Here is a 14,964-nt window from a genome sequence, read left to right as displayed (position 1 = left end):
TTGATTTTCATGACTTTGAAGGATCCTACCTGTTTCATATGACACAATGTTAAAAAGAGTATTTTTTTGCAACACCTGGAAATATGATTGCTCGCACAGACGCCTACATCCACACCCATCTACCCAACCAACCAACCACAAACACACATGTACCATCTGATTATGGATTAATGAAGTTAGAGCTTAGAATCTTCACTCTTTAAGAGTGGGTGAAGTGATTATCAAGTAAATTCTTTGGAACAAGGTGACTATCAATTGGCTAAATAATAGTTTGGATTTTTTTTTCTCATTTTTATAAATGATAGTGTGAAATAAATATAAACAAATATTTAACATGTAATACACATTCAATTCATTGTGCAACTGTAGAGAATGCCAGTTGGATAATCTTGCAACATGTTTGAATAGAACTTGGGTATTTTGCAGGATGGTAAATATTCTTTCCCATGGAGATCTCCAAGCTTTGTGAGCTTGAATGCTTCGGCTGTTATATTTCACTACTCCAAATTCTGTTGTTTTTATATGAGCAATTCCAGCTGTACTCCGTTTTCTATTGCTTTCTTTTTCACGCCCTCAAAATCCTCTCATTTTTGTGACATTTTAAGTTCCATTTTGGATGGCTTTGATGGATCTGCCTTTTGACAGTTTTATATTTCATGGAGACAAGACCTTCCTGCCTCATCTTTGTGATTATTCTTATGATTTTCTACATATTTCTGTCATTTTTATATCAATTGAACATCAGACCCTCACCTAGACTTTCATTTCCCTTTTTGGATCAACAGTTAACAGGTTCTTTTTGGCTGTTCCTGCAGTTGATATGTTCCGAAGTTTACTGGATTTTGAAGGAAGACTCCTGTATGTGTAAGGGTCTGATCTAGGTTTAGGGATGGGATGACTTCTAGTTCACCTAGGGTCGGCCTGTATCCTTGCAGATCTTGGCACGTTTGCAAGTTGCCTAGACCCTGGCTGGTTCACCTGCCAAGCTAGTAAAGTAAAAGGAAATCATTAAAAAAAGAAAAATTCTCCTAAATACCAATAATGTCTCTGTTGAATTTTTAATAGTTTAGAGGTATTATTTTGTAATATCAATTAATTTTAGTTTTTAATTTCAATGCAATAATACATACACCAGAAACTAGTCCTTTTCCAATTGTTATTTCTGATAATTAATTGAATTTGCACAATGTATATTTTTTTCTTTTGAAGACATCAATGGGAACTACTGATAAATAACAAATGTAATCAACTTGAAAATCTAGGAATGTATGTTAAAAGATCAGTCAACTTTGCACAATGGCGATTTGCATGTGAAATCACTATCATGAAATGGTGGGTTTCTGTCCTTCAATTCCTGCCATGAGGGGTTTTACCAACATGATAAACGAACCACAGTTTATGATAAGAAAAGATGTATTCAGTGTATGGTGGGAGTTACTTCTTGTTTGGGGTCTCTTGTCTATCTTTCTTCCACAGTAGTCCCCATTGATCACATGCCCCTTTGTTTTTGATAAAATCAAACTTCAGTTTTATATATATTTTTTTGATATTTTAATTTATTATTATTATGATAATTCCCACTTTGAAAGGGGATTTTACTGTCCACCCTTCCCAGTATTGCTCGTCCTCAAGCAATCATAAATTAGGATACTGAAAGGTTTTCTTCTCACTTGATTGACTCTTTTTGAAGATATTGGAAACCCAAATTGATCTTGGAAATTCGTAATTTCCAATCCTAGATTTAAAGCTAAAACCTATATCCTCAATTTGAGGAACTTGAAGATAATTTGGCATGACCAAATGTTGATCATTGTGAAAATTCAGCTCTTCTAACTTTTTGTGCAATTTGGTAGCTGTCTTCCATCTTCATGCAATTTGATGTTGGAGAAGGTAATCCATTGATTTTTGACTTGAGAAACATTAGTGTTAATAGTGGATTCTATTGCTCTAGTATTTATGTGTGCAATGTGTTTTGTTGATCTTTTTGAGTACCAACAAATTGTTGAGATTTGATATTTCAATGATTTGCCATGGCAGAAGACCTGCACATAGAAGATGTTGATACAGAATTCAATGCTCTGGGTTGTTGCATTGGTAAACTACGGCCCCCATTCAGTGTCTGAAGACTGAGATTTATCGAGAAGCTGATTGTGAGAAAAGGAATTTATAGTTGCAGAGGGAGCACATTGCAATTGGGATCAAACTTGTGAATTTTTTGACATCAGAACATTGTTTGTAATGCTATTTCTTGTAGTACTACTCCAATCTCCTGCCAGAGCTTGAATTTGTGGAGTTTATATTAGGTATAATAGGAGTCCTGGTCACAGTCATTGGCATAGAGCTTGTGCCAGGAACATTTGTCTTAGACTGTGTGCTCTGTGATATTGCAGGAAGCTTGGCAGAATTTAAGAGTATAAAATTTGTGAAAGATGTGGTCTTCTATGGTTCCTACATGTATGCTGATTGCATTAAGTAGCATAAGCAAATGTTAACAACGGTTTGGGACCCAGAAGAAGAGGGGTTGTAGCTCTTTGTGAAGGCCATAAGGAATAAGTTTGCTCCCTACTTATTATCCTGGGAGCTTTCAGCATTGAGATTGCTAAATCAATATTATCTTCACTTTTGGAGGTTCCATGACCCAGATGATTTTCTGAGGATTATGGGGTTGTATATTGGAAATATTGTTGAGGTTATATTGGTGAAACTTTCAATTCGATCAGAGATGTTGTCCTTAATGACACTGTATTTGTTGTAGTATTTGCTAGAAGAGGGAAAAAATTGCTTAAAATACGGAATTGTAACCAGTTGTTATTGTGCTAAATACAACACAAATAATGTCTAGATGCCTTTTCTTAATTTATAACTTTTTTATGGTGGGTTTTTTGAAATGCAGGATTACAATTTATATTGCTTAATAGAATAAGAAGCGGCCTTCGCATTTTTATAGTATTACATGAGAGATTATCAGACCTCTTTTAAGTTTATATATTCAGAATTGAAAACAAAAAAGCAGTGCAGAAAAAGTGTTTGACAATAGAGTTATTAAATTCTAGCCATGGTTTACTTGCAGGTTCTTCATAACAATGCTGGCTATGCTTCTTGGAGTGCTTTTGAATGTTGGACATAACAGATGAAAATTTTATTTGTAATTTCATCTTTGTTTCTTGTTTTAAACAAGTGCTATTAGAGTGTAATCCTGCTATCCAGTGGGAATATTTAATGCAAACCTATCAAAGAAAAGGGAGTAAATCCAAAATAAATGAACAATTAGCCAATGAAATGAGAGCATTCATGGAACAAGCTAATCAAATGCTTAATAACCAAACACAAAAATCAAACCAATCATTCCTTCAGGCTTTGCAGAATATGAGGAATTGAAGTAGTAATCTTAAAAATAATTCTTTAAATGGGAGAGAAATAAGTTTGAACCAACAGAGAATAACAATGGATCATCAACATCTAAGGTATTCAAGCCAGTTTCCTATTGAGGGCAGACATACCAATGGAGGAAGAAAGAATAGATCAGCATACAATCAGAGAACTCAATGATAACATTTAGAGAGTTTTGTGAAGGTCAAAGCAATGAAATGTCAAGAAGAACAAGGTTACACCTGAATAAGGATCGAAAGCATAAAGTAAATAAAGTTACACTTCTCAATTTCGATGGATTGGGGAAAGTTACAAATCATGCTTGGCTACTATAATTGAACACTCATCTCACCCTCAGTCCAATGACAAAAAGAGGATGTACTTTAATTCACTATCTTGCATTTAGAAGGATTGGCACATGAGTGGTGGTACGATGGGATCTGCACCCAAGGCCATCAAAATCATATCCTATGAAGATTTTTTAACAAAAACTTATTAGAAGAATCAATAGAAAGCAACCTCAATAAGACTTTAAAATGCTGACTCAAATCAAGCACCAAGGAACAATCAAAGGTTATATTGCTGATTTCCAAAAGCTCTCTGTTTGAGTTTAAGGTGTAGATGATGACAAACTCACTTATTTGTGGAAGGATTAAAAGATTCATTAAAAGAATTGCTAAGTGCTCTCAAACTTGCGTCTCTTGAATATGCCATTAAAATAACTTCGAGGCTAGAAGTTTTGTCAACAAATATCAAACCCTCAAGCAACCATACCAAACAATTCCATGGTAAGGATGAAAAGCATTAGAAGGAATTCCCAAAAAGAAAATGCTTCCATTGCAATGAGAGCTATGAATATGGACATGTCTGCCAAGACAAGAATGCCTCAAAACAGAGATTGACCTAAGAAGGAAGAACTTATGTTTCAGATAAAAAGAACAAAGTAACAAGAATCGAAATCGGATCGAAATCGGCAAGGCCGAATCAAATCGTGAATCGGCCATGAATCGGAAAATTTAAAAAACCCTTGAAATTTAGTGAGTAACTTATTTCATAAACCCTTTATCGCTGATTCGATTCACCGATTCACAAAAAATCGTTTGGCTTGAATCGAATCGCCGAATCGCGTGAATCGCATGAATCGCCGTGATTCTTGGAACTATGAAAAAGAACCATGGGAACCAGGGCATAAGTGTGGGAAAAGTAGTCAGGTCCATAGAATAGAAGCCTGACTCAATAAAGAAAACAAAGACACGCCACAATAGGAATAGATATGATTAAGGGAATCTCAACAACATCCATTCAAAGAATTGAGTAGAAAACTAGTAGAGCTTCGAGGAGGTTCAGCCCTAGTAGTGACAACCATTTGAAATATTGTTTTAACTAGTAATGTAGAAATAATGATTAACTTACATTTGTACTCTACAATGTAATTTTGATTATTATTAAAACATTTAAGATATGGTTTAATTAAAGAGGAAAAGACTAAAAATTAAGGGAGAATCATGAAAGGCACCCTATTGGAGTGGTAGCTAAGGGAGAATTGCTCAAAGGGAACCCTACTGTATTGTGATTTAGAGAGAATTGCTAAGGGCACCCTATTGGTAGCACCTTCCTAAGGCTGTAATTAGGGGAGAATCACTAGGGCTCCCTATTGTAGTAGCAGTTAAGGGAGAATGACTAGGAGGGCATCCTATTGCTCTGCGATTAAGGGATAACTGCTAGGGCACCCTATTGCAAATACCTTTCTAATTGAGTCTTTAATTAAGGGCGTATTGTCAAGGGCACCCTAGTGCAATGACAATTAAGGGAGAAATGCTATAGGGGCATCCTACTGTACTGTGATCTAGGGGGAACTGCGAAGGGCACTCTATTACAAAAATAGATAAGGAAGAACTGCTAAAGGCACCCTACTACAATGATGGTTATAGGAGAACCATTGTAAGGGCATCCTACTGTAATGGCAGTTAAGGGTGATCTAGTGTAAGGGCATTGTACTGTAATGACAGTTTAGTGAGATATGCTGTAATGGCATTCTATTTCACTGTGATTGAGGGATAACAGCTAAGGCTAACCTATTGTATTAGCAATCAAGGGAGACCCTGCTAAGGCTCAAGGGAGACCTGCTAAGGCCAGCCTATTGTAGTAGTAGTTAAGGGAGAACCGCTATAAGGGCACCCTACTGCTCTATGATTAAGGGAGAACCACTAAGAGCACTCTATTGCAGAAATAGTTAAAGGCAGAACAACTAAGGATACCCTATTTTAGTGGCAGCTATGGGAGAACCACCATAAAGTCACCCTGCTGCATTGTGATCCAGTGAGAACCACTAAGGGCACCCTACTAAAAGGTAGAGATTACATATCTCTTGAAGAGGACATTCTTGGTACATGTTGAAAATGTGTACTTGCTTGAGTGCAAGCAATTTGAGGAAGGGCGGCCTGTAATGCCCCCCTTCCCCCTTTCATAAAGAAGATTTAATAAGCAATTGATAATATTAAAGATAAACAGATAATAATATAATATAATAACAATATAACTTATGATAATCTAAATGTAAATAAATGAATTAATAATAAATCTATTATTAGTGTAATAATGGTATATATATTTATATTACAATGTCATTAATATATATATATATATATATAAAATAACACAATAATTATCCTTCATACTGCTAAGCTTAAAGCGGAGGCTTCCCTTCAAGACAATTCTTGGCTTTAAATGAGTTCATGGTACTTAAGAAAAAAGTGGGGGTTACGCAGAAAGAGCTGGACTATGAATGTACTGTGAGAGCTCAGTTGGAAATACAAATTGGAAACATCCCTGAAAAGCTCAAGGAATATGAGAAGGGGCTCCGTTACTTAATAAAGGAAGGGCGATGCTTCATTATTAAAGAAGAGATGTTATCTTTGGAAGATAAAGGCTATAAGAAGGGCATGGATATTTCTCATTCAAACATCAGAAAATCAATTTTTTTTTTTTTACTTGTCATTTCATATCTGGTCAATGGAGAATATAGTTATTCATCACAAGTCTTATTAGAGACACTGTTGAGAGCATAAGCTTTTGGCCTATCCAGATTGCTTCTTCTTTACAGAACGCATTAGATATCAGAAAGTATATATGTGAAATCCATTCTCATAACACATGTATAATTACCTACTCTAAAATAGCAATGTTATTGATAAAATTTTCCATTAAAAGAAAATTATATATAGTATTGAGAAACACCATTAGTTATCAATGGAGAATATTTTCACTTATTCATCACAAGTCTTATTAGAACGATTGTTGAGAGGATAAGCTTTTTGACCTATCCAGATTGCTTCTTCTTTACAGAATACATTATATTACACAAATATATATGAAATCCATTCTCATGGCACATGTATAGTTATCTACTCTAAAATAGCTATGTTATTGATAAAACTTTCCATTAAAAGATATATATATATATATTGAGAAACATCATTATCTATCAAGTGAGCAAAGACAATTTGAGGTAGTTGTCTCAAATTCCTAAGTTAATTGGGAAAGGGACATTACAGAGTATTCATAAGGATTGTGTCGGAACAGACTTCCTTTCTTTTTCTTTGCCTGAACTAAATGTTCAAGTCTTTAAAGAGTTATGTATAACAACAGATGTTTAGCAGAATATAAAGCATCTTCCAGTGGCGCTTTGTTTGTTTGGTTTTATCATGCAGGTTACTGATAATCGAGCTAGGATGATTTTATCTAATGACAAATTTCATGTCAAACTTTTTGATTATGCTAGTGCCATGTACACATGATCTTACAAGTCAGTTGCCCAAGATTGACAGGTCTATGGCAGGATAAGCTCTTTTTATTGAAATATGTTTGGAAGAATGTTCCTTTGAGATTCATTGACAGTAAATAATTAAGCTATAATTAATGTGGTATTCTACCAACTTGTCTTCACTGAATTCCAATTGTCTAAGCTAACCATTATGAATGTCATGTCCGCTAGAGATGACTTCATGGCATCGTGCTTCATAGTCGGAAAACTTGAAGTTGATGAGTACTTGCAGTTTTTTTGTGTACCAAGTTTTCCCAGTTTAAACTTATGACTTGGGAATGAAGATTACTTGGAGAGTTTTATGTCACATCCCCTGCTAGTAGCCTTTGTAAAATAAAATTACAGTCTTGAAAACTCAGATTGTAGCCTTCATAGCAGTGAAGCCAGGGCCAATTGAGATTTGAGAATAACTATTGAACTAAATGCTGACTCAGTCAAGGGAATTATTAGCGTAAGGAGTTGCCTCAAATTAAATAATTAAAATTGGATTACGATGAATAACACTTGTTTGAGGGCCAACCAGAATCAGAGGGATTAATAGCAGGTTAATTTGGGGCCGACCAAGTTGATTAATATTAATTAGAGAAATTATCATTGAAGAAGCGTGTCCCTTAATAAGACAATAGTCTTGATGAAAGAGTGTGACACCGTCTATTTGGAAGATATAAGAGGAAGAATGTATACATGGAAAATGGTCATCGAAGACGAGATAAGCATTCGATTAAGTAAGAACTGGCAGTCCAATTATTATTAAATTGAACAGTAGTCTATATACTGGTGAATGAATATGCAATATAAGGCCTTGGATTTTGATCAAGCTAAACAGTTATTTATCATCTGTTTGATATGAAACAGGAAAACTATATAGATACCTCATTTTTTGTTTGTTAATAAACACTCAGCTTTGAGGGACCAGGAACCATGAAAAAACGAAAAAGAGAAAGGATTATTCTAAAGAAAACAGCTAGTTGATTGTGACGGCTGCCATATCACCATCAATCAAAACTGAGATCTCGAAAGAACAGCCTCCTTCCCAGGTCTTGACATAAACACGGAGTTGGATCCCAAACACGGACAATAGTTTACTGGCCAATCTGCCATAGAAATCCCTTCTCTGCCTAAATGGAATTCTAACCTCTTCCAAACCATCAATAAGAAACTTAAGATTACATGCAAATGGCGATTGTTGAGTCTTCCTCCTTTCAAGGCATCAGTGAGTAGCTTAGAATTGCCTTCAATACGCAGCTTCCTCCGTTTTGTCCCTTGCAATCATCAGGCCTCAGAGTAGAGCTCTAGCCTCAACCAAATTGTTAAAATCAAAATCAAAGTCTAAAGCATACAAAAGAAGGGGATATCAAGGTTATTCCTAAAACACCACCATCACCAGCTTTGCCAGGGTTTCACTTTGCAGCCCAATTGAAATTAAGCTTGATCATCTCTAGCTGAGGATGCTCCCACTTATAGGCCCTGAAACAACTCTTAATGGCCCAACGTTTTTGGACATTATCTTTGTATGTGGACCAAGCATTGGTCAACTTAACCTCTGTCCCTCAAAATCTAGCTCTTTGCAATGTCCTCTCATTAGACTGATCAACAATTGGCAGAGGGCTGACTTACCATTTGAGTTCTGTAGCTCAACGGTATGGTTAGGGGACTCATTTAGAGGGTCATGGAGCTTTGTAGTGGCTCTGTGAGCTGTTTCAGATTCTCAGACAGTAGTTCCTACATTTTAGGGAGGGCTCCTATTTTTTAGGGAGGTCTTGCAGTTGATTGACCACCCAGAGGACCGTGGATCAGAGCAAGATCCCTTTCAAGCAGTTTCAGGTGATTGGGGATAGTTCCAATTTTCCTACTTTTAGGGCGGATCCCTACTTTTTAGGAGGAAGTGCTGGTTGTCTTGCAGGACTCGGCATCGTTAGTGATCAAGGTGTTTCAAACAGCGAAATAGCATTTTATGAATACATTGGGAAATATTTAATTATTTCCATAGTTGGATTAATCTAATAATATTAAAGTGATTTTATAAAATCATTTTACGTTATAATAAAATGTAATAAAGCCCTAGCTCATTTCCCTAGGCAATTGATTTGATAAGTTGTTATTTTAAAGGGCTCAACTTTAAAATGAGAAATAAGGCCTTTGGTTCAAATTTGTAGGAAGAGGAATTTAAATGGTTTTAAAGTTATTAATAATGCATAGAAACCCTAGAAAGGGTTCAAACCAATTGGGAAGAGGAAGAATTGTTAAAAGGTGAACTGGACCTCATTTTGAATCATCCAGGTTTTATTATTTTATCCCAAATTGTTGTTGTAGCTCTGATTGACAGGGTTACAGCAGATTTAGCTTTGAGAATGAAAATTCTTGAAGCATTCAAGCCAGATGTCCTTATAGCTTGAGCTTAGCATTATTCACAGTGATTAATCAACTAGAGAGAGCTATTGAAGGATCGATTTTGGAGGTGATTGAACTTGATTGGAGAGAGGAAGAAATTTTCATTTCATATGTACATATCAGATAGGTGGCAGCAGAGTTGGGGAATTTCAAGTCATCTATATTCAGCCGTACCGCTCCCAAGTTAAGTCAAAGGGGTCTCAGGGTTTGTTAAGACACTTTTGGGCAATATTCATAATACATGGTTGTAGTTGTGAGTTCTGATCCATCAAATCAGTCAACAACAATCACATATCTGAGCCATACGGTTACCAGGCAGCCAATCACTGTTTGCTGTTGGATGTGGGGGTTAGAATGCTGTGCAGAAATATTGAAAAAAAGACAAAACAATCATATATCGCAAAAACCAAAAGAAATTAGACATCATTCATCTTATGCTGGTCAAAGGCACAAAAGGTTAACAAAAATCAGATTTTTGCCTTAGATTCCTATTGGGGACCTTTCACTCTCTTTTTGTGAGATTCATTCAATTTACCAATGGTGCAGACCACCCAGTCTCACATCCTATCCATAGACCATTCCTCTTATCCAAAGACCCTACGGTTTGTCTCAGTTCAGATTGTGCAGATAATTATAGCCGAAGCAGCATCACATATAAGATAGAGACCAAGACTCAAAACTCTAAGATCCCAAGCATTAAGAAGATCAACAAGACTTGCTGGAGTGATCAAGCAAACATCCCATCTCTCTAAGAATCGACATCACAGAATCCAAGAAGTTTTGCAGTGTATGAACAAGTGATCAGTGTTTTTCTCGAGTCTTACACAGGACACAACGAGAGGGACCAGCTTTACGCATAGTTCAAGGCCTGTCCTAAGTTAACACCCTTTTTTTCCAGGTGAGCCACATGAAAGCATTCATCTTAGGAATGCTTAACTTAAATCAGGTCCTTGGGTTGCCCATAGAATTGACCTTGTTGAAAAAGCCAAATAGGATTCCTTGTCAGTCACCAAGCCACTGTTGTGCCTTTTCCACATGACCCTATTCTCTGTGGCCATCCCAATTAGAGGCCATTTATTCATCATCAGTTGGATTTCCTTGCACACCCTGCTCAATTCTGCAACAGGGGCATCAAGGGGCTTCCAGTATCTGCTAGGAGGGGAGCCCTCTATACAGGCAGTATTATGCATGCCCATGACAACCTCAAAGTGAGACATTAAGAAGCGGAAAGAATATTGGTCACACAAAGCGCACTTGTCCAACCAACAGTCTCTTCAAAATCTAATATTATCACCCTTCTCAAGTCTCCGTGATAGATCTGGCTTGAGATGATGACAAAAAACTTTCAGAGCTACACACACACATTATTGTTCTTGTTATTATGTAGTCTTATGCATAATAGACTGGATATAACGATTCTTTTAAATTTTCATCCGATTTGCCATTTTGTTATGGAGGGGAGGTAGGCTATATGAGGAATGCAATCAGCATTATGGCCTATTCGAGTTGGGTGGCCTCAGGTGATGTTGGGAGGCAGGATGGTGGGTGTCATTTTGTACTCAAGAGCTTGATGGTCAGGTTCAAGGTGCCTTATATGATCTTCCATGGTGCTTTATAATTGTGATAAGTTTTCAGGGAAAGCTTAAGTGTATCCCACACATACAATATGAATATTATTATGACGATTAGAATTCTATTTTTAACATTATTGAATTATATGTTTATTTATCATTGATAACTAACCTGGTGGTAGATTTGAAATCAAGATATTATGTAGACAATTTACATTCACAAGCATAATCCAAAACCCATTTGGGAATTCTAGGGAAAATTAAGAGTCCCAATAGGGGACATTACTATTGGTATGACAGCATTGATCCTGCCATTCTGCAGGGTAAAGATAAAACTATGGCATACTTCATAAATTTTCAGAAAACTGATAACATCAGATACTTCGGAAATTTATGTTGTACCAGTTTTATTTGAAATTTACTGTCAAGAGTTTTCCCTACCACTGAATACACATAAATTTCATTAGACCAATCAACCTTTTCCCTAGGTTTATTGGTTCTGCGATCCTTCAAACCTACTTTAAAGGACACTCGATCTGGAAAGCAATAAATGGTGTTATCTTCAACAAGCAAAGGCTGTAACAATTTAGATTACAGTTATTGCATAGAATAAATTATCATGGTTTAAAGCTCTTAAGAATTAGTCTTTGCAATTGCAATCATAAGTAGCAGCAGGTAGCTGTAGTGTGGGCACACATGGTACTGTGTTCAAGTCCCTTCAAAGGTGGGGATGAAGTACCTTTTTGGTGATGTTACCAGCTGGGGCCAGTAATGTAGAAGTGTTGTTCAATAAAAAACCCAAGTTGCCAGTTTGGATTCAGGTTTGAAGAACAAATTTGCAGGTACATCAAAATTCTGAAATGGGGTTTTGGGCTCATTAGTGCAAAAATATGGAAAAGTTACACACACACACATGCCGATCCTGGTTCTGGTTCAGATTTGGGTTTGGATTTGGATTTTGAGATCTGGCAAAACTTTTTTTTGGGGGCGGGTTCTGTTACTGCAGGTATATATATAGAGAAATTTTCAATAAATATAAATATGTATATGTATGTATATTCATATATGTAACATGTCAATGTTTATTCATCATTGGTTCAAAACTTCAAACATATAATAATAAGAAATTAGAAGCGTGGAACTCATAAAATGACAAATCCATATTGCCAATAAAATTATAAATAAAATACCTCATATAGGATATTCATGCTTTGCAAAAATCTCAAAAAGTCATTACATGATGAAGATTTAAATTACAAGCTGTATTTCATATTTAAAAATTATCCAAATTCATCGTCATTATCTTCATAAGAATTGAGGTCAATGTTTGGTTCCACTTCAACTTCATTTGAATCAGCAGCTGGGCTACTTGCTATGTCCATGTCATGTGAAACAACCGCCACTTGTTCATGTACAAAGACTTGGATAAGTTGTGCAACTGTGGCATTTAAATCAGCACACTTAGGGACTAGATCCCAATTTCTTGTCACACCCTCATGGTAGTCTGTTTTCTTATGTGACAATAGATGAAGGTTGGAGTGTATGAACACCAAATCCTCTGCTTTTTTGGCACCCAAGTGATTTTTCTTAACTAGGTGGATGGAGGAGTATGTACTCCAATTCCGCTGAGATGAAGAACTTGCAACTTGTTGAGTTAGCATCATATGATCAAATGAAAAATGATGAAAAAGAATTAAACATACTTCAGAGAGAACTTTGATTGCAAGAGGCTGCAAGAAAATAAAGAGTTAACCATGTACATACCACCATTCATCAACATCCATCCTGTATTGAGCATGAAGAGCGGCAATGTCATGATATTTGGTTGATGCAAATTGGGCAAACTTGGTGAGGACAATATTTCAAGTTTCATTATCATCATATATCTTTGTAAACCAAAGTAACGTGACTTGGACCAAGCTCGAACTCGGCAAGGGTAACTTGACTCGTGACTGGACTCGGACTCAGCAGTGACTCGGCAAAGTGAAAAAACCTCGAAATTTTGAGATTTTTTAGGATTATAGAACATTCCATGCACCCATTATTGAATAAAGCTTAAAGATGCAATAACGTTATTAAATAGAAGATAATTTGATCATAATGCACATACTTAAAAGTTAAACATACATCGATTACATAAGTACAATACTACAAGGGTAAATTGCTAAATACTAAATAGTAGTTGAAGGAAATATTATAAAAGTAAAACATAGATATATAAAATGATAAATCCATGCAACCCATTAAAATGTATATGAAATCCAACACATCAATAGTCATCATCAAATGTTCCAAAATCCGATCATATGTTAAGTTAAACAAAAAGTTAAAGCAAGACCATAGCTATGGCTCCTAGTCCTCATCGTCATCCTCATCCTCATCATGATCCTCATCCTCATCCCCAACCTCAACCTCAGGCTCAGTATAATCTATAAAGTGCCTCTTAGTAAGGCGTCTAAGGTAGGTCCTGGATGACTGATTAGCCATAGCATCAGCTTGTGAGGTGCCTCTAGAATAAATTGTAGTCTCTGGCTCTGCCAGTGCCTATGAGGTGCCACTGGGAACAACTAGAGCTCTCTAGTCCTCTGCTGCCATAGCCATGGCTTCAACCTCTCTATCTGCCTCGTCAACCCACTTTAGGTCCTCATCATCAAAGACAGGATCAGTAGCCTCAGTGATCCACTTAGTATCTGGATCAACCTCCTCTAGTGTAATCGGAGAGGTGTCAATATCCAAAATCTCCTTGGTCCTAATGCGTAGGTTGTAATGCACAAAGACTAGCCTATTCATTTTTTCCACAGACAACTTGTTACACCTCTTCAAGTGGATGTGCTCGAACATGCTCCAGTTGCGCTCACATCTAGAAGCGCTACTTGGCTGGCTCATTATGCAGATGGTGATTTGCTGAAGGTTTTTGGTTGAAGGCTCAAACATTTGCCACCATCTATTTGAATTTTGAAAAAAGGAAAAGAAAAAAATATTAGTCTCATTTCAAAATTTGAACTATAAAGCTAGAAATTTACAAACTAGATTGTATAAGACTTAAGCTGCAATTTTTACCTGGCTGTAATTTTGTACGATCTTCTTTGCAAATTTGACTTGAAAAAATGGGCCCTGATGCATTATTGTAGGCATCCATCTCAAGCTATACATTTGTGGCATTAGTGGCCATCTTTGATATCATAGCGTATAGGCCACTAAGAACCTCCTCATCTGTCTTGAAATCTTCACAGAAACGATATGCCGGATTGAGGTAATAGGCTGCTGCGTGGATGGGCTTATGAAACTGATTTTTCCATCTCCTATCAATTATGTCCCAAATAGGGCCATACTTTTCCTCAACTCCTACATATTTTGGTTTTAATAGCCTCCTTGGCCCTATCCATGCCTTCGTATATGTAGCCCATAGAGGGCTTCTCCCCATCAACAACTCGTAGGAGGGCTACAAGGGGCTCAGTGATCTACAAAACAATTAAACAAAAAAACAATTTAGTGAATGATGAAACTTTGCAAAGTTGCACAATGAAAATAAAACAAAAATATGTATGAGATAAATTAATTTATAAAATTTTAAGACAAGCTTTTAAAATTTAAATTACCTTCACAATCTTTGAACATGGCTCCCAAAAACCTTCTTCATCATAAATGCATTTTGTTGCATCTATCCCTGTAGGAGTGGTGGCAAAGGAGGAGGAACTCCATTGTGGACCAACAAACATGCACCTCAAAGCTAACCTTGAACTCAACAAGGATTTTAGTGTGATAAAATTAGAGGCAAATCTTGTGATACCAGGACAAGCCAACTCCTTT

The 14,964-nt window shown here is 36.4% G+C and overlaps 1 protein-coding gene across 6 annotated transcripts in view; it reads left to right on the top strand.

Moving 5' to 3' along the window:
• LOC149529515 (ARM repeat superfamily protein) overlaps window positions 1-14,964 on the top strand; it is a 116,067-nt gene that overhangs the window by 34,743 nt on the left and 66,360 nt on the right. The gene's annotated exons all lie outside the window — the stretch shown is intronic.

This window comes from Cupressus sempervirens, chromosome 11 (genome assembly GCF_028749045.1).
Source record: "Cupressus sempervirens isolate cs-2001-9-10 chromosome 11, ASM2874904v1, whole genome shotgun sequence".
Taxonomy (NCBI): domain Eukaryota; kingdom Viridiplantae; phylum Streptophyta; class Pinopsida; order Cupressales; family Cupressaceae; genus Cupressus; species Cupressus sempervirens.
Note: the sequence above shows the minus strand (reverse complement) of the source record. Positions and strands in the feature narration are given on the sequence as shown.